This window comes from Pristiophorus japonicus, chromosome 2 (genome assembly GCF_044704955.1).
Source record: "Pristiophorus japonicus isolate sPriJap1 chromosome 2, sPriJap1.hap1, whole genome shotgun sequence".
NCBI classification, from domain to species: domain Eukaryota; kingdom Metazoa; phylum Chordata; class Chondrichthyes; family Pristiophoridae; genus Pristiophorus; species Pristiophorus japonicus.
In genome coordinates this window covers 1,432,685-1,459,391 of record NC_091978.1, presented here as the reverse complement: position 1 = coordinate 1,459,391, position 26,707 = coordinate 1,432,685, and the positions used below count along the sequence as shown (strand labels likewise).

At 45.3% G+C, this 26,707-nt stretch overlaps 1 protein-coding gene across 1 annotated transcript in view; it reads right to left on the bottom strand.

Annotated features, from left to right (window-relative positions):
* The window catches only part of LOC139235179 (zinc metalloproteinase-disintegrin-like batroxstatin-2), a 546,822-nt gene that overhangs the window by 200,263 nt on the left and 319,852 nt on the right, over positions 1–26,707 (bottom strand). The window lies entirely within an intron of this gene.

Below are 26,707 nucleotides of genomic sequence, written 5' to 3'. Positions count from 1 at the left end.
GAACCAGACATAGTAGGGATTACTGAGATATGGCTATAGAAAAATCAGGACTGGGAATTAAAGATTGCAGGGTATAACATATTTAGAAAAGATAGAAGGAAAAGGGGGAGGTGGAGCAGCTGTACTTATTAGGGATAACAGAATGGCAACAGAAAAAGGTGACGCAGCCATCAACATGACAAATATATAATCCATATGGATAGAGATAAAAGAAAATAAAGGATCAATCACACTAATAGGTGTAGTCGCCAGACAACCTGATAGTGGAGGGGAGGAGGAGAAAGAAATAAGCAGACAAATTAGGGAAATGAGTAAAAATACGTAATAATCATGGGTGATTTCAACTACCCTGATATTAATTGGACACAAGAGGTAGGTAAAGGAGATAGGAGAATGGAGTTCCTCCAACATAATTCTAAAAGAACAAAGAGTTAAAAAAAACAAGCCTGAAGGCTCTGAGTCTCAATGCGAGGAGCATTCGTAATAAGGTGGACGAATTAACTGCGCAGATAGCTGTTAACGGATACGATGTAATTGGGATTACGGAGGCATGGCTCCAGGGAAACCAAGGCTGGGAACTCAATATCCAGGGGTATTCAACATTCAGGAAGAATAGACAGGAAGGAAGAGGAGGTTAACGCAATAGTAAGGAAGGACATTAGCTTGGATGATGTGGAATCTATATGGGTGGAGCTGCGGAATACCAAAGGGCAGAAAACGTTAGTGGGAGTTGTGTACAGACCACCAAACGGTAGTAGTGAGGTTGGGGACAGCATCAAACAGAAAATTAGAGATGCGTGCAATAAAGGTACAGCAGTTATCGTGGCTAACTTTAACCTACATATTGATTGGGCTAACCAAACTGCTAGCAATACTGTGGAGGAGGATTTCCTGGAATGTATAAGGGATGGTTTTCTAGACCAATATGTCGGGGAACCAACTAGAGAGCAGGCCATCCTAGAATGGGTCTTGTGTAACGAAAGAGGATTAATTAGCAATCTGGTCTTGCGTGGCCCTTTGGGGAAGAGTGACCATAATATGGTAGAATTCTTCATTAAGATGGAGAGCGACACAGTTAATTCAGAGACTAGGGTCCTGAACTTAAAGAAAGGAAATTTCAATGGTATGAGACAAGATTTGGCTAGGATAGACTGGCGAATGATACTGAAAGGTTTGACGGTGGATAGGCAATGGCAGACATTTAAAGATCACAGGGATGAACTACAACAATTATACATCCCTGTGGGGCGTAAAAATAAACCAGGAAAGGTGGCTCAACCGTGGTTAACAAGGGAAATTAGGGAAAGTGTTAAATCCAAGGAAGAGGCATATAAATTGGCCAGAAAAAGCAGCAAATCTGAGGACTGGGAGAAATTTGGAATTCAGCAGAGAAGGACTAAGGGTTTAATTAGGAGCAGGAAAATAGAGTATGAGAGGAAGCTTGCAGGGAACATAAAAACTGACTGCAAAAGCTTCTATAGATATGTGAAGAGAAAAAGATTACTGAAAACTAATGTAGGCCCCTTTCAGGCAGAATCAGGTGAATTCATAATGGGGAATAAAGAAATGGAAAACAAATACTTTGGTTCTGTCTTCACGAATGAAGACACAAATAACCTCCCGAAAATACTAGGGGACCGAGGGTCTAGCAGGAAGGAGGGAGGGAAATCCTTATTAGTCAGGAAATGGTGTTAGGGTACTGAAGGCTGATAAATCTCCAGGGCCTGATAGTCTGCATCCCAGATTACTTAAGGAAGTGGCCCTAGAAATAGTAGATGCATTGGTGGTCATTTTTCAAAATTCCATGGACTCAGGATCAGTACCTATGGATTGAGGGGTAGATAATGTAATCACACTTTTTTAAAAAGGGAGAGAGAAAACAGGGAATTATAGAACGGTTAGCCTGACATCGATGGTGGGGAAAAAGGTGGAATCAATTATTAAAGATGTAATAGCGGCGCATTTGGAAAGCAATGACAGGATCAGTCCAAGTCAGCATGGATTTATGAAAGGGAAATCATGCTTGACAAATCTTCTACATTTTTTTGAGGATGTAACTGGTAGACTGGACAAGGGAGAACCAGTGGATGTGGTTTATTTGGACTTTCAAAAGGCTTTTGACAAGGTCCCACATAAGAGATTAGTGTGCAAAATTAAGGCACGTGGTATTGGGGGTAATGTATTGACGTGGATAGAGAACTGGTTGGCAGACAGGAAGGAAAGAGTGGGAATAAATGGGTACTTTTCAGAATGGCAGGCAGTGACTAGTGGGGTACCGCAAGGTTCAGTGCTGGGACCCCAGCTATTTACAATATATGCTAATGATTTAGACGAAGGAATTGAATGTAATATCTCCAAGTTTGCAGATGACACTAAGCTGGGTGACAGTGTGAGCTGTGAGGAGGATGCTAAGAGGCTGCAGGGTGACTTGGACAGGTTAGGTGAGTGGGCAAATGCATGGCAGATGCAGTATAATGTGGATAAATGTGAGGTTATCCACTTTGGTGGCAAAAACAGAAAGGCAGATTATCTGAATGGTGACAGATTAGTAAAAGGGGAGGTGCAAAGAGACCTGGGTGTCATGGTACATCAGTCACTGAAGGTAGGCATGCAGGTATAGCAGGCAGTAAAGAAAGCAAATAGCATGTTGGCCTTCGTAGCAAGAGGATTTGAGTATAGGAGCAGGGAGGTCTTACTGAAGTTGTACAGGGCCTTGGTGAGACCACACCTTGAGTATTGTGTGCAGTTTTGGTCTCCTAATCTGAGGAAGGATGTGCTTGCTATTGAGGAAGTGCAGCGAAGGTTCACCAGACTAATTCCTGGGACGGCAGGACTGACATAAGAAGAAAGACTGGATCGGCTAGGCTTATACTCACTGGAATTTAGAAGAGTGAGAGGGAATCTCATAGAAACATATAAAATTCTGACGGGACTGGACAGGTTAGATGTAGGAAGAATATTCCCAATGTTGTGGAAGTCCAGAACCAGGGGTCACAGTCTAAGGATAATGGGTAAGCCATTTAGGACCGAGATGAGGAGAAACTTCTTCACCCAGAGAATGGTGAACCTGTGGAATTCCCTACCGCAGAAGGTTGTTGAGGCCAGTTCGTTAGATATATTCAAGAGGGAGTTAGAGTGGCCCTTACGCCTAAGGGGATCAGGGGGTATGTGGGAGTGGGGTACTGAGGTTACATGATCAGCCATGATCATATTGAATGGCGGTACAGGGTCGAAAGGCCTATGTTTCTATGTATACGGACTCCTTTCTAACCCAATATGAACAAAGCCCAAGGAAGGATTCATTATTTTAATCTAGTAACAGGGAATGAACCAGAGCAGATAAGAGAAGTAAAAGTAGGGGAACATCTAGTCAATTGTGACCATAATATAATATGCTTTAAGATGGTAATTGAGAAGGCCATAAGTATAACGAAAACTAGGGTAATAGATTGGAGAAAAACTGATTTTGAGGGGCGGAGAATAGAATTTGGGAAAATAAAATGGGCAACAATATTGGTGTTCAACTCGAGTGCATAAACAATATATTCCATGAAAAGGAAAGAACAAATTAAACACTAATGAGATTCCAGGGATGAATAAAATCATAAAGGAACAATTGAGGGTAAGCAAAGAGGCATACATTAAGTACATAAACAGCAGGGAAGTGCATGATATGGGAGAATACAAAAAGATTAGGATAAAAGTTAAAAAAAACATTTAGGAAGGCAAAGAGGAACTATGAAATTAAATTATCAAGAAACATAAAATAAAATAGTAAAATATTTTACAGGCAAATCAATAAAAAAAGGTTGGGATGGGAATAGGGCCATTAAGGGATAGACAGGATAATACCACAGGTAACTATAGACAGTTAGCCTAACATCTGTCATTGGGAAAATGCTGGAACCCATTATTAAGGAAACAGTAGCAGAGACATTTGGAAAAACATTATTCATCGTGCAGTCAGCATGGTTTTGTGAAAGGGAAATCATGATTGACAAATTTGCCGGAGTTCTTTGAGAATGTAAGGAGCAGGGTGGATAAGGGGGAACCAGAGGATTTCCAGAAGGCATTCGATAAGGTGCCACATAAAAGATTACTGTACAAGATAAAAGCTCATGGGATTGGGGGTAATATATTAGCATGGATAGAGGATTGGCTAACTAACAGAAAACAGAGAGTCGGGATAAATGGGTCATTTTCCGGTTGGCAAACAGTAACTAGTGGGGTGCTGCAGGGATCGGTGCTGAGTCCTCAACTATTTACAATCTATATTAATGACTTGGATGAAGGGACCGAGTGCAATGTAGCCAAGTTTGCTGATGATACAAAGATGGTTGGGAAAGCAAATTGTGAGGACACAAAACATCTGCAAAGGGATATAGACAGGCTAAGTGAGTGGGCAAAAATTTGGCAGATGGAGTATAATGTGGGAAAATGTGAGGTGATCCATTTTGGCAGAAATAATAGAAAAGCAAATTATAATTTAAATGGAGAAACATTGCAAAGTGCTGCAGTACAGAGAGACCTGGGGGTCCTTGTGCATGAAACACAAAAGGTTAGTATGCAGCTACAGCAATAATCAGGAAGGCAAATGGAATGTTAGCCTTTATTGCAAGGGGGATAGAGTATAAAAGCAGAGAAGTCCTGCTACAACTGTACAGGGTATTGGTGAGGCCACACCTGGAGTAGTGTGTACAGTTTTGGTCTCCGTACAGTTCAGAGAAGGTTCACTAGGTTGATTCTGGAGATGAGGGGCTTGACTTATGAAAATAGGTTGAGTTGGTTGGGCCTATACTCATTGGAATTCAGAAGAATAAGAGGTGATCTTATTGAAACTTATAAGGTGGATGAAGAGAGGATATTTCCACTCATAGGGCAAACTAAAACTAGGGGACATAGTCTTAGAATAAAGGGCCGCCCATTTAAAACTGAGATGAGGAGAAATTTCTTCTCTCAGAGGATTGTAAATCTGTGGAATTCTCTGCCCCAGAGAGCTGTGGAGGCTGGGTCATTGAATATATACAAGGCGGAGATGGACAGATTTTTGAGCGATAAGGGAGTAAAGGGTTATGGGGAGCGGGCAGGGAAGTGGAGCTGAGTCCATGATCAGATCAGCCATGATCTTACTGAATGGCGGAGCAGGCTCGAGGGGCCCAATGGCCTACTCCTGCTCCTATTTCTGATGTTCTTATGTGTACAATTCTAGCATAACTTCCCTGCTCTTGCATTCTATGTCTCGGCTAATAAAGGAAAGCATTCCGAATACCTTTTTAACTACCTGATCGACCTGTCCTACCTTTAAGGATCTGTGGACATATACTCCAAGGTCCCTCTGTTCCTCCACACCTCTCAGTATCCTCCCATTTATTGTATATTCCCTTGCCTTGTTGCCCCTCCCCAAATGCATTACCTCACATTTCTCCGCATTGAATTCCACTTGCCTCTTTTCTGCCCAACTGACCAGTTCATCGATTTCTTTCTGTAGTCTAGAGCTTTCCTCTTCACTGTCAACCACATGCCAATTTTTGTATCATCTGCAAATTTCTTTATCGTGCCCCTCCATTAAAGTCTAACTCGTTAATATATACCACAAAAAATAAGGGACCGAGTACTGAGAGCCTTTGGAACCCACTGGAAACAGCCTTCCAGTCACAAAAACACCCCTCAACCATTACCCTTTGCTTCCTGCCGCTGAGCCAATTTTGGACAAATTTGACACTTTGCCCTGGATCCCATGGGCTTTTACTTTTTTGATCAGCCTACCATAGAATCATAGAAATTTACAGCACAGAACGAGGCCATTTCAGCCCATCGTGTCTGTGCTGGCCGACAAACAGCTATCCAGCCTAATCCCACTTTCCAGCTCTGGGTCCGTAGCCCTGTAGGTTACGGCACTTCAGGAGCACATCCAGGTACATTTTAAATGTGGTGAGGGTTTCAGCCTCTACCACCCTTTCAGGCAGTGAGTTCCAGACCCCCACCAACCTCTTGGTGAAGACATTTCCCCTCAAATGCTCTCTAAAACTTCTACCAATTAGTTTAAATTTAAGCCCCCTGGTTGTTGACACCTCTGCTAAGGGAAATAAGTCTGTCCTATCTACTCTATCTAGGCTCCTCATAATTTATACATCTCAATAAGGTCTCCCCTCAGCCTCCTCTGTTCCAAAGAAAACAAACCCAGTCTATCCAATCTTTCCTCATAGCTAAAATTCTCCAGTCCAGGCAACATCTTCATAAATCTCCTCTGTACCCTCTCCAGTACAATCACATCTTTCTTGTAATGTGGTGACCAGAACCGCACACAGTACTCTAGCTGTGGCCTAACTAGTGTTTTATACAGTTCAAGCATAACCTCCCTGCTCTTGTATTTTATGCATCAGCTAATAAAGGCAATTATTCCATATGCCTTCTTAACCTCCTTTTCTACCTGGCCTGCTACCTTCAGGGATCTGTGGACCTGCACTCCGAAGTTCCTTTGTTCCTCTACACTTCTCAGTGTCCTACCATTTAATGTGTATTCTCTTTCCTTGTTCGCCCTCGCCAAATGCATTACCATTACCATGTGGGACCTTGACAAAAGCCTTGCTAACATCCATGTAAACTACATCAAATGCACTGCCCTCATCGACCCTCCTTGTTACCTCCTCAAAGAATTCAATCAAGTTAGTGAGACACAGCTTTCCCTTACCAAATCCATGCTGACTGTGCTTGATTAATCTGTGTCTTTCTAAAAGGTTTATACTGTTCCTCAGAATTGATTCCAGTAATTTGCCCATTATTGAGGTTAAACTAATTGCCCTGTGATTGCTTGGTTTATCCCTTCCTCCCTTTTTAAACAATGGTACAACGTTAGCAGTTCTCCAGTCCTCTAGCACAACTCCTGCAGCCAGAGAGGATTGAAAAATGATGGTCAGAGCCTCCGTAATTTTCTCCCTTTCTTGTTTTAGTAACCTGGGATATATTTCATCTAGTCCTGGCGATTTATCTACCTTCAAGGATGTTAAACCCCTTACCATGTTTATCCCGTCCAAAATGTCACTCTCTTCCTCCTGAACTTCAACGTTGGCATCGTCCCCTCTTTTGTGAAGACAGCCACAAAGTATTCATTTCGGACATAACCCACATCCTCCGCCTCCAAACATAGATCACCATTTTGGTCCCTAATAGGATCAATTCTTTCCTTAATTATCCTCTTGCACTGTATGTAATTGAGATTTCTTTGAGATTTCTTTGATTCATTTGCCAGTAGTATTTCATGCCCATTTTTTTTGCTTTCATAATTTTCTTTTTAATTTCATCCCTGCACTTTCTATACTCTTCTAGGCTTTCTGCAGTATTGAGCTTACGATATCTGATATAAGCTTCCTTTTTTGCCTTATTTTACCCTGTATGCACCTTGTCATCCAGAGGCTCTAAATTTGGCAGATCTATCCTAGTTCTTTGTGGGAACATGTTTACCCTGAACTCCATGTACTTCCATCTTGAATGCCTCCCACTGCTCTGGCACTGAATACCTTCAAGTAACTGTATCCAGTCCGCTTTTGCTAAATCACTTCTCAGCCTAATAAAATTGGCCTTCCTCCAATGTAGAAGTACCATCCCTCTTGTTGCACTTGCTATGTATTGGCGAAAAAAAAAGTTCTCCAGAATGCAATTTAGGAATTCTGTGCCCTCTGTACCTTTTACACTGATGTATCCGAGTTAATATTGGGGTTGCAATTGGTGAAGGCCCAGGGGTCACCTGTACACCACAGGTACGCAGGTCTAAATGTGGTATCCTCAATCTGGAGTTATAGTAAATGGACTAAGGTCACTACAGTTCAAGTACAATACATTGCCTTGTGGAGTCATTATCAGAGCATCTAAAGACATAATAATTGGCGACGAGATTACGGACTTTCACACGAAAATGACTACCCTTGGTACGTTGCAGCAGTTCGCCGATGGTGATGATTGGGACGCCTTTGTGGAGAGACTCGACCATTTCTTCACAGCAAACGACCTGGCAGGCGACACTCCGGCCACACTGGCTGATAATCACAGAGCTATCCTGCTAACCAGTTGTGGGCCCACCGTCTATGGTCTCATCAGGGACTTGCTGGCACCAGCGAAGACAACAACCAAGACGCACGAGGACCTTGTAACGCTGATCCAAGAACAACTCAAGCCCAAAGAGAGCATCCTCTCAGCCTGATACCGGTTTTATACCCACTGACGGCCCAAAGGCCAGAAAATCGTGAAATACGCTGCAGATCCATGTGATTTCGGCAAACACCTCACCAAAGCGCTGCGGGATATCTTTGTCATCGGAATCGGCCACGAGGGCCTTCTTCATAGGCTACTATCTGCGGATACCATAGTCACATTGCAGAAGGCCATCACCATGAGTCAGACATTCATGACCTCGACCTGTGGCTCTAGGCTGATGACTCACCCTCAGGACTCAAACCCGGCAAGTACAGTACACAGACTGCCGCCTTTTAGAGGCCAGACTGTAGAACGTGAATCTCCTCACGGGAGAGAGAACAGGCCCCCCGAGTCCCTTAACTCTGAGTTCGCTGAGGGGCTAATCGGTTAGCACCATGCTGGCATTGCGGAGGAAATCACCGGGCTCACCAGTGCCGTTTTAAGGACTGTGTGTGCAAAGGCTGCAACACAAAGGGCCACCTCCAGCGAATGTGTAAAAGAAATAGGACTAACTGTATTGATGAAGAGTCTGCAGAGGGCCATGAGAGGCAGCTCAGCCCCACGATGAGGTGTATGGAATGTTTACCTGCACCACAGAATGTTCCCTGTTGAGAATGGAAGTCGAGATAAACAGCGCTCCAGTCTTCATGGAGGTGGACACGGGGGCGAGCCAGTCAGTAATGAATCAAGAAGCCTTTGAGAGGCTATGGGACAATCAAACTGAATAATCCAAGTTGGTCCAGTTCAAGCAAAACTGCTCACCTACACCAATGAACTTATCCCAGTCGTTGGTAGTGCGAATATTAAAGTACTCCATGATGGTGCGGTGCACAAGTTAGCTCTGTGGATTGTTGCAGGTGATGGACCAATGATACTCGGAAGAAGGTGGATGGAGAAGATCCATTGGAGCTGGGAAGACTTCACCCCTCTAGCGATCGACATCCTCCACGCTCAGAGGCAAAGCAAGCCCTCACCTGAGAGTGGATCCAACACCAGAGAGCAGACCAGCACAGCACCCGAGGCACAGATCGCTCAGCACGACTGCGTGGAGATGATCCACCTTCCCGGCTCCAGTGGCAGGACTCCGGAGGAAAAAAATCGGATCCAAAGGCGACTTCCCAGCTTCAGTGGCAGAACCCGAGGAGAAGAGGATCACTGCAGTCGACATCGTGGATGGAAGAAAGATGGCGCCCAAACCACGAGGTGAAGCGCTGAAGGAAAAGATGGCGGCGGCCAGACCACGAGGTGCAGCGCTGATGGAGCAACACATGGCACCAAGCGAAGAGGAGGATTGGGGTAAAGATAGCAAGGCTCTCTTAAAGGAGGCCAGCAACCCACCACACTTAAAGGGACTGTCCCACATTCTCACTCAATGTAATAACAACTGTGAGCTAAATGTAAAACTTGTAATTGATGATCATAGTTTTATACAAAAAGTAAGCAAAGAAAAGTCGGTCGATTGCGATCGGAGCTACAGTTTATCTACAATAAGCAATGAAATGTTGTGCAATGCAGGATTTCAACTGTATTCTGATAATGTAGCGGACAAATACCCATCGGAAGCACACAGGTCCAGCGGGCTACCCGATGCTGTAGCCTGCACTCCGGGACCAGAGCACCACGGAGTGTGGCCAGAAGCAGCTAAAATAGACAAGCTGCAGAGCAAGCGATCTCAGGAGGGCAACGGCACCGGTATCGATATCCTGCCCCTGATTGGCTCCACCTCCCAGGCATCCGATGGCACCAACCTCTACAAGCCTGAAAGAGCAAAGTGCGCTAAGGCACAGCCCCCAGACCCCATCGCCAACAAGGCTACACCCGGGAACGAAGGGTCACCCGCAACGGTTCTCCCAATTGGGACCGGGACCAGCCAGGATCCCAAACCAAACGCCGCCCAGGCAAGCGAGTTAGCAGTTCTTTGTGGATTGCTAAATGGCTGCTCCTCTGGGAGCAGCAGCGCCCTGGGGCGCAAGGAGAGGACAGGGTGGTCACAGGCATGTAAACCTGTCAGACGCTAGGAACAACGGCAAAGGCCCCGAGAGCAGACAACTCATAGAAACATAGAAAATAGGTGGAGTAGGCCATTCGGCCCTTCGAGCCTGCACCACCATTCAATAAGATCATGGCTGATCATTCCCTCAGTACCCCTTTCCTGCTTTCTCTCCATACCCCTTGATCCCTTTAGCCGTAAGGGCCATATCTAACTCCCTCTTGAATATATCCAATGAACTGGCATCAACAACTCTCTGCGGCAGGGAATTCCACAGGTTAACAACTCTGAGTGAAGAAGTTTCTCCTCATCTCAATTCTAAATGGCCTACCCCTTATCCTAAGACTATGTCCCCTGGTTCTGGACTTCCCCAACATCGGGAACATTCTTCCTGCATCTAACCTGTCCAGTCCCTTCAGAATCTTATACGTTTCTATGAGATCCCCTCTCATCCTTCGAAACTCCAGTGTATAAAGGCCCAGTTGATCCAGTCTTTCCTCATATGTCAGTCCTGCCATCACTGGAATCAGTCTGGTGAACCTTCACTGCACTCCCTCAATAGCAAGAACGTCTTCGAGCCAAGCGGGTTACCATTGCCAGCACCAGGCAACGCGCTGCCACCAGACTACCTGGACACCATCCGGCAGCTCTGGTGTTAGTTTGTCCTCACGGACCGGTGCTGACCCCAGCACTGATCCCAAAGATGTACCATCAATGTATCTCACCAGTCAAATGTACTTGCTTCACTACTGTACCACAAATGCAATGATGTAAATGCAAATTTCCTTTTCTGGACTTGAATATATATGAATGTGATGAGCCACCGGCATGATCTATATGTAGAGGGGGGAAATGGATGTATGTAGCCATGGACACATACATGGATCACACCCAGAACCCACTGAAGCTCCACTGCATCATCGAACCATCCCAACTGGTAACCACTATCCAACATTGTGTTAATAAGGACTTGGGGGTTAACAGGGAGAGAGCCAAGCCAAAGCACAGCCAAGGTGCAAGGGCTATTGGCACTTGTCTGGGGTGAGCTAAGCCACAGCACATAGTGCAAAGGTATTGGCACAAAAGACTTGGGGGAGAGTGATGTTATATATGTATACTATAGATATACTTTCTGTACAGTTGCATAAGATGGAGACCTGTTTACCAGAGGTACCATCAACAAGGTTCACACTGTATACACTATGCTGGCAACACCAGAGGGTGCAACTGTTGGAGGCCCAGGGGTCACAGGTACCCAGGTATAAAAGGGAGTCCACCATGTGGTAGCGTCACTCTGGAGTTATATTAAATGGACTAAGGTCACTATAATTCAAGTACAATATTTTGCCTCGTGGAGTCATTATCAGAGCATCTAAAGACATAACAGGGGTAACTGAAATCACCACTATCAAGGTCGAGGATCGAGGCCTATAAAAGGCCAGGAGCAGCGGCAGTCAGAGGAGTGGGAGGTCAAGGATCGAGGCCTATCAAAGGCCAGGAGCAGCGGCAGTTTGGAGCGGCAGTCGGAGGAGCGGGAGGTCGAGGATCGAGGCCTATAAAAGGCCAGGAGCAGCGGCAGTCAGAGGAGGTCAGCTAGTGTTGGGACAAAAGTAAACAAAGAAGTAATAAGAAATCGAAGTGTGACGTCACAGCCAAGCGGGTAAGCGATTGGCTGGTGGATTGGGGAGTATTTAATCTTTTTCGTTTTTTTCTTTTATCAGTAGGTAACCTTTGGCATTTTTGCCAAATTAAGTTAATTTAAAGGTTAAGTCATGGCAGTAGGGGATTCTATTGTAAGGCAAATAGATAGGCGTTTCAGCGGCTGCAAGTGAGACTCCAGGATGGTATGTTGGCTCCCTGGTGCAAGGGTCAAGGATGTCTCGGAGTGGTTGCAGGGCATTCTGGAGGGGGAGGGTAAACAGCCAGTTGTCATGGTGCATATAGGTACCAACAATATAGATAAAAAACGGGATGAGGTCTTACAAGCTGAATTTAGGGAGCTAGGACTTAAATTAAAAAGCAGGACCTCAAAGGTAGTAATCTCAGGATTGCTACCAGTGCCACGTGCGAGTCAGAGTAGAAATAGCAGGATAGTTAAGATGAATACGTGGCTTGAGGAATGGTGCAAAAGGGAGGGATTCAAATTCCTGGCATACTGGAACTGGTTTTGGGGGAGGTGGGACCAGTACAAACCGGATGGTATGCACCTGGGCAGGACCGGAACCAATGTCCTGGGGAGAGCGTTTGCTAGCACTGTTGGGGAGGGTTTAAACTAATATGGCAGGGGTTGGGAATCTATGCAGGGAGACATAGGGAAGTAAAATGGGAGCAGAAGCAAAAGGTAGAAAGGAGATAAGGAAAATTGGAGGGCAGAGAAATCAAAAGCAAAAATCAAAAAGGGCCACATTACAACATAATTCTAAAAGGCCAAAGAGTGTTAAAAAAGAAGCCTGAAGGCTCTGTGTCTCAATGTGAGGAGCATTCGTAATAAGATGGATGAATTAACTGCGCAGATAGCTGTTAACGGATATGATGTAATTGGGATTACAGAGACATGGCTCAAGGGTGACCAAGGCTGGGAACTCAACATCCAGGAGTATTCAATATTCAGGAAGGATAGACAAAAAGGAAAAGGAGGTCGGGTAACGTTGCTGGTTAAAGAGGAGATGAATGCAATAGTAAGGAAGGACATTAGCTTGGATGATGTGGAATCGGTATTGGTAGAGCTGCAGAACAACAAAGGGTAGAAAATGCTAGTGGAAGTTGTGTACAGGCCACCAAACAGTAGTAGTGAGGTTGGGGATGGCATCAACAGGAAATTAGGGATGTGTGCAATAAAGGTACAGCAGTTATCATGGGTGACATTAATCTGCATATGGATTGGGCTAACCAAACTGGTAGCAATACGGTGGAGGAGGATTTCCTGGAGTGTATAAGGGATGGTTTTCAAGACCAATACGTTAGGAACCAACTAGAGAGCTGGCCATCTAGATTGGATCTTGTGTAACGAGACAGGATTAATTAGCAATCTTGTTGTGCGAGGCCCCTTGGGGAAGTGTGATCATAATATGGTAGAATTCTTCATTAAGAGTGGAGACTAGGGTCTTGAACTTAAAGAAAGGTAACTTCGATGGTATGAGATGTCAAATGGCTAGGATAGACTGGCGAATGCTACTTAAAGGGTTGACGATGGATAAGCAATGGCAAACATTTAAAGATCACATGGATGAACTTCAGCAATTGTGCATCCCTGTCTGGCATAAAAATAAAACGGGGAAGGTGGCTCAACCGTGGCTAACAAGGGAAATTAGGTATCGTGTTAAATCCAATGAAGAGGCATATAAATTGGCCAGAAAAAGCAGCAAACCTGAGGACTGGGAGAAATTTAGAATTCAGCGGAGGAGGATCAAAGGTTTAATTCGGAGGGGGAAAATAGAGTATGAGAGGAAGCTTGCTGGGAACATAAAAACTGACTGCAAAAGCTTCTATTAATATGTGAAGAGTAGAAGATTAGTGAAGACAAATGTAGGTTCCCTTGCAGTCAGAATCAGGTAAATTTAGAATGGGGAACAAAGAAATGGCAGACCAATTGAACAAATACTTTGGTTCTGTCTTCACTAAGGAAGTACTGGTTCTGTCTTTACAAAGGTAGTAATCTCAGGATTGCTACCAGTGCCATGTGCTAGTCACAGTAGGAATCGCAGGATAGCTCAGATGAATACGTGGTTTGAGGAGTGGTGCAGAAGGGAGGGATTCAAATTACTGGGACATTGTACCGGTTCTGGGGGAGGTGGGACCAGTACAAATTGGATGGTCTGCACCTGGACAGGACCGGAACCAATGTCCTAGGGGGGAAGTGTTTGCTAGTGCTGTTGGGGAGGAGTTAAACTAATATGGCAGGGGGATGGGAACCTATGCAGGGAGACAGAGGAAAGTAGAATGGGAGCAGAAGCAAAAGATAGAAAGGAGAATAGTTAAATTGGAGGGCAGAGAAACCTAAGGCAAAAAGCAAAAAGGGCCACATTACAGCAAAATTCTAAAGAGGCAAAGCGTGTTAGAAAGACAAGCCTGAAGGCTCTGTGCCTCAATGCGAGGAGTATTCGGAATAAGGTGGACGAATTAACTGCGCAGAGAACAGTTAACGGGTATGATGTAATTGGCATCACGGAGACATGGCTCCAGGGTGACCAAGGCTGGGAACTCAACATCCAGGGGTATTCAACATTTAGGAAGGATAGACAGAAAGGAAAAGGAGGCGGGGTGGCATTAATGGTTAAAGAGGAAATTAATGCAATAGTAAGAAAGGACATTAGCTTGGATGATGTGGAATCGGTATGGGTGGAGCTATGGAATACCAAGGGGCAGAAAACGCTAGTGGGAATTGTGTACAGTCCACCAAACAGTAGTAGTAAGGTTGGGGACAGCATCAAACAAGAAATTAGGGATGTGTGCAATAAAGGTACAGCAGTTATCATGGGTGACTTTAATCTACATATTGATTGGGCTAACCAAACTGGTAGCAATGTGGTGGAGGAGGATTTCCTGGAGTGTAGTAGGGATGGTTTTCGAGACCAATATGTCGAGGAACCAACCAGGGAGCTGGCCATCCTAGACTGGATGATGAGTAATGAGAAAAGACTAATGAGCAATCTTGTTGTGCGAGGCCCTTGGGGAAGAGTGACCATAAAATGGTAGAATTCTTTATAAGATGGAGAGTGACACAGTTAATTCACAAACTAGTGTCCTGAAATTAAGGAAAGGTAACTTCGATGGTTTGAGGCGTGAATTGGCTAGAATAGACTGGCAAATGATACTTAGATGGCTGGACTGTCATGAGGACAGACTGGATCGACTGGGCCTTTATTCACTGGAGTTTAGAAGGATGAGAGGGGATCTCATAGAAACGTATAAGATTCTGACAGGACTGGACAGGTTAGATGCAGGAAGAATGTTCCCGATGTTGGGGAAGTCCAGAACCAGGGGACATAGTCTTAGGATAAGGGGTAAGCCATTTAGGACTGCGATGAGGAGAAACTTCTTCACTCAGAGTTGTTAACCTGTGGAATTTCCTGCCGCAGAGAGTTGTTGATGCCAGTTCATTGGATATATTCAAGAGGGAGTTAGATATGGCCCTTACAGCTAAGGGGATTAAGGGGTATGGAGAGAAAGCAGTAAAGAGGTACTGAGGGAATGATCAGCCATTATCTTATTGAATGGCGGTGCAGGCTCGAAGGGCCGAATGGCCTACTACTGCACCTATTTTCTATGTTTCTAAAGGGTGATGGTGGATAACCAATGGCAAACATTTAAAGATCACATGGAAAATACTTCAGCAATTGTACATCTCTGTCTGGAGTAAAAATAAAACAGGGAAGGTGGCTCAACCGTGGCTAACAAGGGAAATTAAAGATAGTGTTAAATCCAAGGAAGAGGCATATAAATTGGCCAGAAAAAGCAGCAAACCTGAGGACTGGGAGAAATTTAGAATTCAGCAGAGGAGGACAAATGGTTTAATTAAGAGGGGGAAATTAGAGGACGAGAAGAAGCTTGCCGGGAACATAAAAACTGACTGCAAAAGCTTCTATAGATATATGAAGAGAAAAAGATTAGTGAAGACAAACGTAGGTCCCTTGTCGTCGGATTCAGGTGAATTTATAATGGGGAACAAAGAAATGGCAGACCAATTGAACAAATACTTTGGTTCTGTCTTCACGAAGGAAGACACAAATAACCTTCCAGAAGTACTAGGGGACCGAAGGTCCAGTGAGATGGAGGAACTGAAGGAAATCCTTATTAGGCGGGAAATTGTGTTCGGGAAATTGATGGGATTGAAGGCCGATAAATCCCTGGGGCCTGATAGTCTGCATCCCAGAGTACTTAAGGAGGTGGTCCTCGAAATAGTGGATGCATTGGTGATCATTTTCCAACAGTCTATCGACTCTGGATCAGTTCCTATGGATTGGAGGTAGCTAATGTAACACCACTTTTTAAAAAGGGAGGGAGAGAGAAAACAGGTAATTATAGACCGGTTAGCCTGACATCAGTAGTGGGGAAAATGTTGGAATCAATTATTAAGGATGAAATAGCAGCGCATTTGGAAAGCAGTGACAGGATCGGTCCAAGTCAGCATGGATTTATGAAGAGGAAATCATGCTTGACAAATCTTCTGGAATTTTTTTGAGGATGTAACTGGTAGAGTGGACAAGGGAGAACCAGTGGATGTGGTGTATTTGGACTTTCAAAAGGCTTTTGACAAGGTCCCATGCAAGAGATTGGTGTGCAAAATCAAAGCACATGGTATTGGGGGTAATGTACTGACGTGGATAGAGAACTGGTTGGCAGACTGGAAGCAGAGAGTCGGGATAAACCGGTCCTTTTCAGAATGGCAGCCAGTGACTAGTGGAGTGCCGCAGGGCTCAGTGCTGGGACCCCAGCTCTTTCCAATATACATTAATGATTTAGATGAAGGAATTGAGTGTAATATCTCCAAGTTTGCAGATGACACTAAACTGGATGGCGGTGTGAGCTGTAAGGGGGACGCTAAGAGGCTGCAGGGTGACTTGGACAGGTTAGATTAGTGGGAAAATGCATGGCAGATGCAGTATAATGTGGATAAATGTGAGGTTATCCACTTTGGGGGCAAAAACATGGAGAGAGAATATTATCTGAATGGCGGCAGATTAGGAAAAGGGGAGGTGCAACGAGACCTGGGTGTCATGGTTCATCAGTCATTGAAAGTTGGCATGCAGGTACAGCAGGCGGTGAAGAAGGCAAATGGTATGCTAGCCTTCATAGCTAGGGGATTTGAGTATAGGAGCAGGGAGGTCTTACTGCAGTTGTACAGGGCCCTGGTGAGGCCTCACCTGGAATATTGTGTCCAGTTTTGGTCTTCTAATCTGAGGAAGGACGTTCTTGCTATTGAAGGAGTGCAGCGAAAGTTCACCAGACTGATTTGACGGCACAAATAGGTACACTCATCTATCTTGTTGCAAATGCTGCGTGAATTCAGATAAAGAGCTTTTAATTTTATCTTATCATTTTTCCCTGTTTTGACCCCACTTTCTAATATACTCTTATTTTTATACATTCTGTCCCTTCCTGTCACATTCTGCATATCATTTCCCCCATCGCTAGGACATCAGGCAGGCCGTGTGTGGCAAACATGGCTCATAGGCTTTCGATGGTGACAGTGGACGTGCTTACAGACATTATTACACACTCAATCCATTTTGAATAAGCATTCACAACAACCAAAAGCATTTTGCCTCGAAACGGGCCAGCGAAGCACGCAAGACTCCAAGTCTGAGTGGATGCCGGGCCAGCACACATGGGATCTGGCTACAGCTTTCATCATTACTATGCCTGGGTGGGTACTATGTAGGTCGCGTATGAATGTTTCTCTGCCTTTCTTAGGCAAAACCACGCGATTACCCCACAAAAGACAATCCGCCTGTATGGACATTTCGTCTTTGCGCCGCTCGAACGGCTTGATCTCTTCATGCATCTCCGCTGGGACCAGCTCCCATGGAGTACACAGTTTTTTTACCAGGGATAGTAAAGGATCCTGGCTGGTCCAGGTCCTGATCTGGCGGGCCGTAACAGGTGACTCTTCGTTTTCAAATGCATCTATCACCAAGAGCAAGTCTGCAGGCTGTGCCATTTCCACCCCGGTGGTGGGCAATGCTAGCCGACTGAGAACATCAGCGCAGTTCTCTGTGGTGAATTACATAGTGATATGCAGACAGCGTGAGCGCCCAACTTTGGATGCGAGCAGAGGCATTGGTATTAATCCCTTTGCTCTCTGAGAATAGCGACATGAACAACTTATGGTCAGTTTCTAACTCGAACTTAAGCCCGAACAGATACTGGTGCATTTTTTTCACTTCGTAAATGCATGCCAGGGCTTCTTTTTCAATCATGCTGTCGTGTCGGCCCTTTCGGCCTTGGACAAACTCCTGGTCGCATAAGCGACCTGTTGCAATGTTCCCAATTCGTTTGCTTGTGGTCACACACACCTGACCCCGTACGAAGACATATCGCAAGCTAGCACTAAACGTTTGCATGGGTCACACAGAACAAGCAGTTTGTTGGAACATAACAGATTTCTGGCTTTCTCAAAAGCTGTCTTTTGTGATTTCCCCCATACCCAGTCATCTCTCTTGCAGAGCAACACATGTAGAGGTTCTAGTAAGGTGCTTAACCCGGGTAGGAAATCAACAAAATAATTGAGGAGTTCCAATAATGACCGCAGCTCCGTCACGTCCTGTGGCTTCGTTCTTGATGGCCTCCGTCTTGGCATCGGTGGGTCTGATGCCCTCTGCCGTGATTCTTCTCCCAAAGAACTCTACCTCTGGCGCCAGGAAAACACACTTCGAGCGTTTCAACCTGACTCCCACACGATCTAGCCGACTTAGAACCTCTTCTAGGTTCTGCAAGTGTTCTAAGGTGTCCCGACCTGTTATCAATATGTCGTCCTGGAAAACCACAGTGTGCGGAACCGACTTTAGCAGACTCTCCATGTTCCTTTGAAAAATAGCCGCGGCCGATTGAATCCCAAACGGGCATCTATTGCAGATGAACAGACCTTTGTGCGTGTTGGTGCAAGCCGAGGTCAGGTCCAACTTGGTGAACATCTTCCCTCCTGCCAACGTCGCAAATAGGCCATCTGCCTTGGGTAGCGGGTACTGGTCCTGCAGTGAAAAATGGTTAATCGTTACTTTATAGTCCCCACAAATTCTGACCGTGCCTTCGCCCTTGAGAACCGGAACAATCGGACTCGTTGAAATCAACTGGCGCGATGATGCCTTCTCGTTGCAGCCTGTCCAGCTTGATCTCCACTTTCTCTCGCATCATGAATGGCACCACACGTGACTTGCGGTGGATGGATCATGTACCAGGAACCAAGTGGATCTCCACCTTTGCTCCAGAGAAATTTCCGATGCCTGGCTCAAACAACGACAGGAACTTGCTCAAAACCTGGGCACATGAGGCGTCGTCAACGGACAAAAGCGCTCGGATGTCGTCCCAGTTCCAGCGGATTTTTCCCAGCCAGCTTCTGCCGAACAGTACAGAAACATAGAAAATAGTTGCAGGAGTAGGCCATTTGGCCCTTCGAGCCTGCACCACCATGAAATAGGATCATGGCTGATAATTCACTCAGTACCCCTTTCTCGCCCTCTCTCCATACCCTTGATCCCCTTAACTGTAAGGGCCATATCTAGCTCCCTCTTGACTATATCCAATGAACTGGCATCAACAACTCTCTGCAGTAGAGAATTCCACAGGTTAACAACTCTCTGAGTGACGAAGTTACTCCTCATCTCAGTCCTAAATGGCTTACCCCTTATCCTTAGACTGTGTCCCCTGGTTCTGGACTTCCCCAACATCGGGAACATTCTTCCTGCATCTAACCTGTCCAGTCCCGTCAGAATTTTATATGTTTCTATGAGATCCCCTCTCATTCTTCTAAACTCCAGTGAATACAGACCCAGTCGATCCAGTCTCTCCTCATATGTCAGTCCTGCCATCCCGGGAATCAGTCTGGTGAACCTTCGCTGCACTCCCTCAATAGCAAGAACGTCCTTCCTCAGATTAGGAGACCAAAACTGAACACAATATTCCAGGTGAAGCCTCACCAAGGCACTGTACAACTGCAGTAAGACCTACCTGCTCCTATATTCAAATGCCCTAGCTATGAAGGCCAACATACCATTTGCTTTCTTAACCGCCTGCTGTACCTGCATGCCAACTTTCAATGACTGATGTACCATGACACCCAGGTCTCGTTGCACCTCCACTTTTCCGAATCTGCCGCCATTCAGATAATATTCTGCTTCATGGTTTTGCCCCCAAAGTGGATAACCTCACATTTATCCACATTATACTACATCTGCCATGCATTTGCCCACTCACCTAACTTGTCCAAGTCACCCTGCAGCCTCTTAGCATCCTCCTCACAGCTCACACTGCCACCCAGCTTAGTGTCATCTGCAAACTTGGAGATATTACTCAATTCCTTCATCCAAATCATTGATGTATATTGAAAATAGCTGTGTTCCCAGCACTGAGCCCTGCGGCATCCCACTAATCACTGCCTGCCATTCTGAAAAGGACTCATTAGTCCCGACTCTCTGCTTCCTGTCTGCCAACCAGTTCTCTATCCACGTCAGTACATTACCCCCAATACCATGTGCTTTAATTTTGCACACCGATCTCTTGTGTGGGACCTTGTCAAAAGCCTTTTGAGAGTCCAAATATACCACATCTACTGGTTCTCACTTGTCCACTCTACTAGTTACATCCTCAAAAAATTCTAGAAGATTTGTCAAGCATGATTTCCCTTTCATAAATCCATGCTGACTTGGACCGATCCTGTCACTGCTTTCCAAATGCGCTGCTATTTCACCTTTAATAATTGATTCCAACATTTTCCCCACTACTGATGTCAGGCTAACCGGTCTATAATTACCTGCCTTCTCTCTCCCTCCTTTTTAAAAAAGTGGTGCTACATTAGCTATCCTCCAGTCCATAGGAACTGATCCAGAGTCGATAAGACTGTTGGAAAATGATCACCAATGCTTCCACAATTTCGAGGGCCACTTCCTTAAGCACTTTGGGATGCAGACTATCAGGCCCCGGGGATTTATCGACCTTTAATCCCATCAATTTATCTAACACAATTTCCCGCCGAATAAGGATTTCCTTCACAGTTCCTCCTTTTCACTAGACTCTCGGTCCCCCAGTATGTCTGGAAGCTTATTTGTGTCTTCCTTCGTGAAGACAGAACCAAAGTATTTGTACAATTGGTCTGCCATTTCTTAGTTCCGCATTATAAATTCACCTGAATCTGACTGCAAAGAACCTACATTTGTCTTCACTAATCTTTTTTTCTTTACATATCTATAGAAGCTTTTGCAGTCAGTTTTTATGTTCCCAGCAAGCTTCCTCTCATACTCTATTTTCCCCTCCTAATTAAACCCTTTGTCCTCCTCTGCTGAATTCTAAATTTCTCCCAGTCCTCAGGTTTGTTACTTTTTCTGGCCAATTTATATGCCTCTTCCTTGGATTTAACACTATCCTTAATTTCCCTTGTTAGCCACGGTTGAGCCACCTTCCCCGTTTTATTTTTACTCCAGACAGGGATGTACAATTGTTGAAGTTTATCCATGTGATCTTTAAATGTTTGCCATTGCCTATCCACCGTCAACCCTTTAAGTATCATACGCCAGCCTATTCTAGCCAATTCACGTCTCATATCATCGAAGTTACCTTTCCTCAAGTTCAGGACTCTAGTCTCTGAATTAACTGTGTCACTCTCCATCTTATAAAGAATTCTACCATATTATGGTCACTCTTCCGCAAGGGGCCTCGCACAATAAGATTGCTAATTAGTTCTTTCTCATTACACATCACCCAGTCTAGGATGGCCAGCCCTCGAGTTGGTTCCTCGACATATTGGTCTAGAAAATCATCCCTAATATACTCCAGGGTATCCTCCTCTACTGTATTGCTACCAGTTTGTTAGCCCAATCTGTATGTAGATTAAAGTCGCCCATGATAACTGCTGTACCTTTATTGCACGCATCCCTAATTTCTCGTTTGATGCTGTCCCCAATCTCACTACTACTGTTTGGTGGTCTGTACACACCTGCCACTAGCGTTTTCTGCCATTTGGTATTCTGCAGTTCCACCCATACCGCATCCAAGCTAATGTCCTTCATTACTATTGCGTTAATTTCCTCTTTAACCAGCAATGCTACCCCACCTCCTTTTCCTTTCTGTCTATCCTTCCTGAATGTTGAGTTCCCAGTCTTTGTCACCCTGGAGCCATTTCTCTCTGTTTCTATGATGCCAATTGTATCATATTCATTAATTGCTGCCTGCGCAGTTAATTCGTCCACCTTATTATGAATACTCCTCACATTGAGGCACAGAGACTTCAGGCTTGTCTTTTTAACACACTTTGCCCCTCTAGGATTTTGCTGTAATGTGGCTCTTTTTTCTTTTTGCCTTGGATTTCTATGCCCTCCACTTTTACTGTCTTTTGCTTCCGTCCCCATTCTACTTCCCTCTGTCTCGCTGCATAGGCTCCCATCCCCCTGCCATATAACCCCTCCCCAACAGCACTAGCAAACACTCCCCCTTGGACATTGGTTCCAGTCCTGCCCAGATGCAGACTGTCTGGTTTGTACTGGTCCCACCTCCCCCAGAACCGGTTCCAATGTCCCAGGAATTTGAATCCCTCCCTGCTGCACCACTCCTCAAGCCACGTATTCATCTGAGCTATCCTGCGATTCCTACTCTGACTAGCACATGGCACTGGTAGCAATCCTGAGATTACTACCTTTGAGGTCCTACTTTTTAATTTAACTCCTAGCTCCCTAAATTCAGCTTGTAGGACCTCATCCCATTTTTTTACCGATATCATTGGTATCTATATGCACCACGACAACTGGCTGTTCACCCTCCCCTTCCAAAATGTCCTGCAGCTGCTCCGAGAGATATTTGACCCTTGAACCAGGGAGGCAACATACCATCCTGGAGTCTCGATTGCGGCTGCAGAAACTTCTATCTATTCCCCTTACAATAGAATCCCCTACCACTATAGCTCTCCCACTCTTTTTCCTGCCCTCCTGTGCAGCAGAGCCACCCATGGTGCCATGAACTTGGCTGCTGCTGCCCTCCCCTGATAAGTCATCCCCCCCAACAGTACCCCAAGCGGTGTATCTGTTTTGGAGGGGAATGACCGCAGGGGACCCCTGCACTACCTTCCTTGCACTGCACTGTATGGGGCCATCTCCTGGTTGAATCCACAGTGGTAGGTTGTGCACCGCTCCATCATAGGAGACTTTTACTGCTGCACTGCCAATTACAGGGGTCAGCTCTTTAGTGTAAGTTCTCAGCTTGGTATGAATAGGGCTCAGCTTGGGCCTTTGTGCCTTGTTGCACCACAGCCTCTCGAAGGCCTTTTTGCTCATGATAGACTGACTTGCACCCGTGTCCAATTTCGATCGATACAGGAATTCCGTTCAGTTCAACTTTTAACATGATCGGTGGACATTTCGTGGTGAAGGTGTGTATCACGTACACTTCTACCTCCTCGGTTTGAGTCTCTAGTTCAGTTTGATCCGCCATGGATCGGTCTTCCTCTGAAACGTGATGGTTTGCAGGGTTTGCAGCTCGTCTGCACATTCGCTGGAGGTGTCCCATTGTTCCACAGCCTTTGCACGCATAGTGTTTGAAGCGGCATTGATGGGCTCGATGATCACCTCCGCAACGCCAACAAGGTGTTAATTGCCTCGCGTTCACACTTGATGACAGACTCTGAGTTATCTGAGGTTGAGCTGGCATGGACGTTCTGCCATATGCATTCATGCCTGAAAATAATGCTACTTTGTGTACAGTATTTGCCACTGCATCTTCATGCTGCAAAATTTGTTTGGTGTTATTGCCGGTGGACATAAATCACTAGGCTATTGTTATGGCTTTGCTCAGGTTCGGTGTTTGAAAAGTCAATAGTTTGCGAAGGATAACCTCATGGCTAATGCCAAGCACAAAAAAGTCTCTTAGCATTTGCTCCAGGAATCCATTGAATTCGCAATGTCCTGCAAGGCGCCTTACTTTGGCGACGTAGCTCGCCACTTCCTGGGCTTCAGACCGTTGACATGTATAAAAGCGATACCTTGCCATCAGAACGCTCTCCTTCGGATTTAGGTGCTCTCGGACCAGCGTACACTGTTCTTCATATTATTTGGTTGTTGGTTTCACCGGAGCAAGAAGATTCTTCATGAGGCCATAGATTGTTGCCCCGCAGACAGTTAGGAGGATCGCCCTTCGTTTGGCAGCATTCACATTCCCTTCCAGCTCGTTGGCCACGAAGTATTGGTTGAGTCGCTGCACGAAAGCTACCCAATCATCACCTTCTGAGAATTTCTCCAGAATACCAACAGTTCTCTGCATTTTCACATGATGGTTCGTTATCTATTACTCGTCGCCAGTTGTTATGTCTCAAATAAAGCAATGTGAGTGAGTACTGTGGACTTGAGTAAGTGTGACCTTAGTCTCTTTATTCTGATTCGAGAGTGTTGGCACAGCATGGGAGGCCTGCTTATATGCAGTGCTCCCAAGGGATGCTGGGAGCCCTTGGGACTCCAACAGATGCGCCCGCTGGTAGAATGCTGGTTACAAGGTGTTGCATACATAACAATTACCTTTGTGGTTCTGGTGTTTAAATGGAGCCCCTAGCTGCTCTTACTCTATCAGCAGAACCTCTTTCTTTGTTCTACCTATGTCATTTGTACCTATGTGGATTACGACAACTGGATCTTCTCCCTATCACTTCCTCTCCAACCCTGGCACCGGGGAGGCAACACAGCCTTTGGGACTCACGCTCTCGGATGAAGAGAACAATATTTATCCCCCTAACAATGCTGTCCCCAACCACTACATTTCTTTTTACTCACCCCACTTGAATGGCCCCTGTATCATGCTGCTGTGGTCAGTTTGCTCATCCTCCCTGCAATCCCTGCTCTTGTCCACACAGGGCACAAGAACCTTGAACCTGTTGGACAAGTGCAATGGCTGAGGCTCCTCAATCACTACCTCCTGGGTCTCCATACCTGCCTCGCTCATAGTCACACCCTCCTGTCCCTGAGCAGGAACCAAATTTGAATGAGTTAACCGAAGGTGTGTGACTGTCTCCTAGAACACAGTGTCCAGGTAACTCTCCCCTCCCTGATATGCCACAGTGTCTGAAGCTCGGATTCTAGCTCATCAACTCTGAGCCGAAGTTCGTCGAACAGCCAACACTTGCTGCAGATATGGTTGCTGTGGACCTCAATGGTGTCCACCAGCTCCCATATGCAACAGCTGCAACACATCGCCAGCCCATCTCGATTATATTTTGTTTAATTAATTAAGTTTTTAAGTGTTGAGATATCAATTGAACTATGTTTACTTTTTAATTCTGTCTCTTAATTTAAACCAATGCCTAAGTTTAGAAAAAAAAGAGAAGAGAAATGCTCAATCACTTACTTTACTTACCTGTTTTCCTGTGACGTCACACTTTAATTTTGTCCCCCTCTCAGGTCAGCTTGTGCTGCTCTGAGCTTCCAGCGGCTAGTTCCTTTTATCCCCGCTGCTCAGGTCCTGTTCTCGCTGCTGGTCTCAGGCACTGCTCCTTTTATCCCAGCCGCTGCTCCTGAGATCCCGCTCTGTTGAGTTTCTTGAATCAATTTTGTGCCCCCCCTCCTTTTTTACCCCCCTCTCTATTCCGTCTGAAAACCCTGTAACCAGGAATGTTGAGCTGCTATTTCTGCCCTTCTTTCAGCCATGTCTCAGTAATAGGGAAAATATCATAGTCCCACATGTCTATCTATGCCCTTAGTTCATCTGCCTTATTTCCTAGACTCCTTGGGCTAGAATTTCGGTTGTCGGCAAAAACGGTAGTTTTACGGCGAAGTTTTCGCTAATGGTTTCAGGCTTAAATTTCGGCCTTTACTTCTGCTAATCTTGATAAACTTGGTAACTGGTAAACTCGGCATTGCACGAGGATTCGCGGAGCAAACCAAGAGTTTCGGCAACTTTAGTCCAAGGCCGGTAGCGCTGCGAGAGGGACCTTGTGAGGGGGAAAATAAAAAATAAAAATTGCAAAAAATATTTATAAAACCCTTACCTATTAAGTCGGTGGAAAATAATTAAAAAATAAAAACTTTAACTTACCTTTTTTGCAGGTCTACTTACCGCTATTGGCAGGGCTGTCCCGTAGGTTTGACCCTGTCGGTATTCTGGGTGTGGCAAAGTGCCAAAATTACGACAGTAACGCAATCCGCGGCGTTGCACGTCGATGCACCTCTCGCCGGTGGTACGTAGAAACGCTGCCGCAAAAAGGTGCCCGAAGATCCCACCAACCGGGTTTACGACGCGGAGGGTCAAATCGTGGCAAAAACCCAGTCACAAAGTCGGCCAAATTCTAGCCCCTTTCATTAAAGTATATACCATTTAGCATTGCCAAACTGCCTTGTTTTCCATTTTCTAGCCTTTGTTTCTTCTGCCTTCCAAACTCACTTACTAGTTTTCTACCTTCAATTTCCAGCTTTGCTTCTCTCCTTTCTAACAATGCTTTCAGGTTCCCATACAGTTCTGGTCGCCATATTATAAAAAGGATACAGAGGCATTGGAGAGCGTGCAGAGAAGATTTACAAGGATGATGCCAGGAATGCGAGGGTATACATATCAGAAATGGATGAACAAGCTGGCTCTTTCTCTTGAAAAAAAAAGGCTAAGGGGTGACCTAATTGAGGTCTTCAAAAGTATGAAAGTTTTTTGACAGAGTGGATACAGAGAGAATGTTACCACTTGTAGGGAAGAGCATAACTAGAGGCTATCAATATAAAATAGTCACCAAGAAATCCAATAGGGAATTCAGAAGAAAATTCTTCACCCAAAAAGTGGTGAGAATGTGAAACTCGCTACCACAGGGAGTGGTTGAAGCCAATAGTGTTGATGTATTTAAGGGGAGGCTAGACA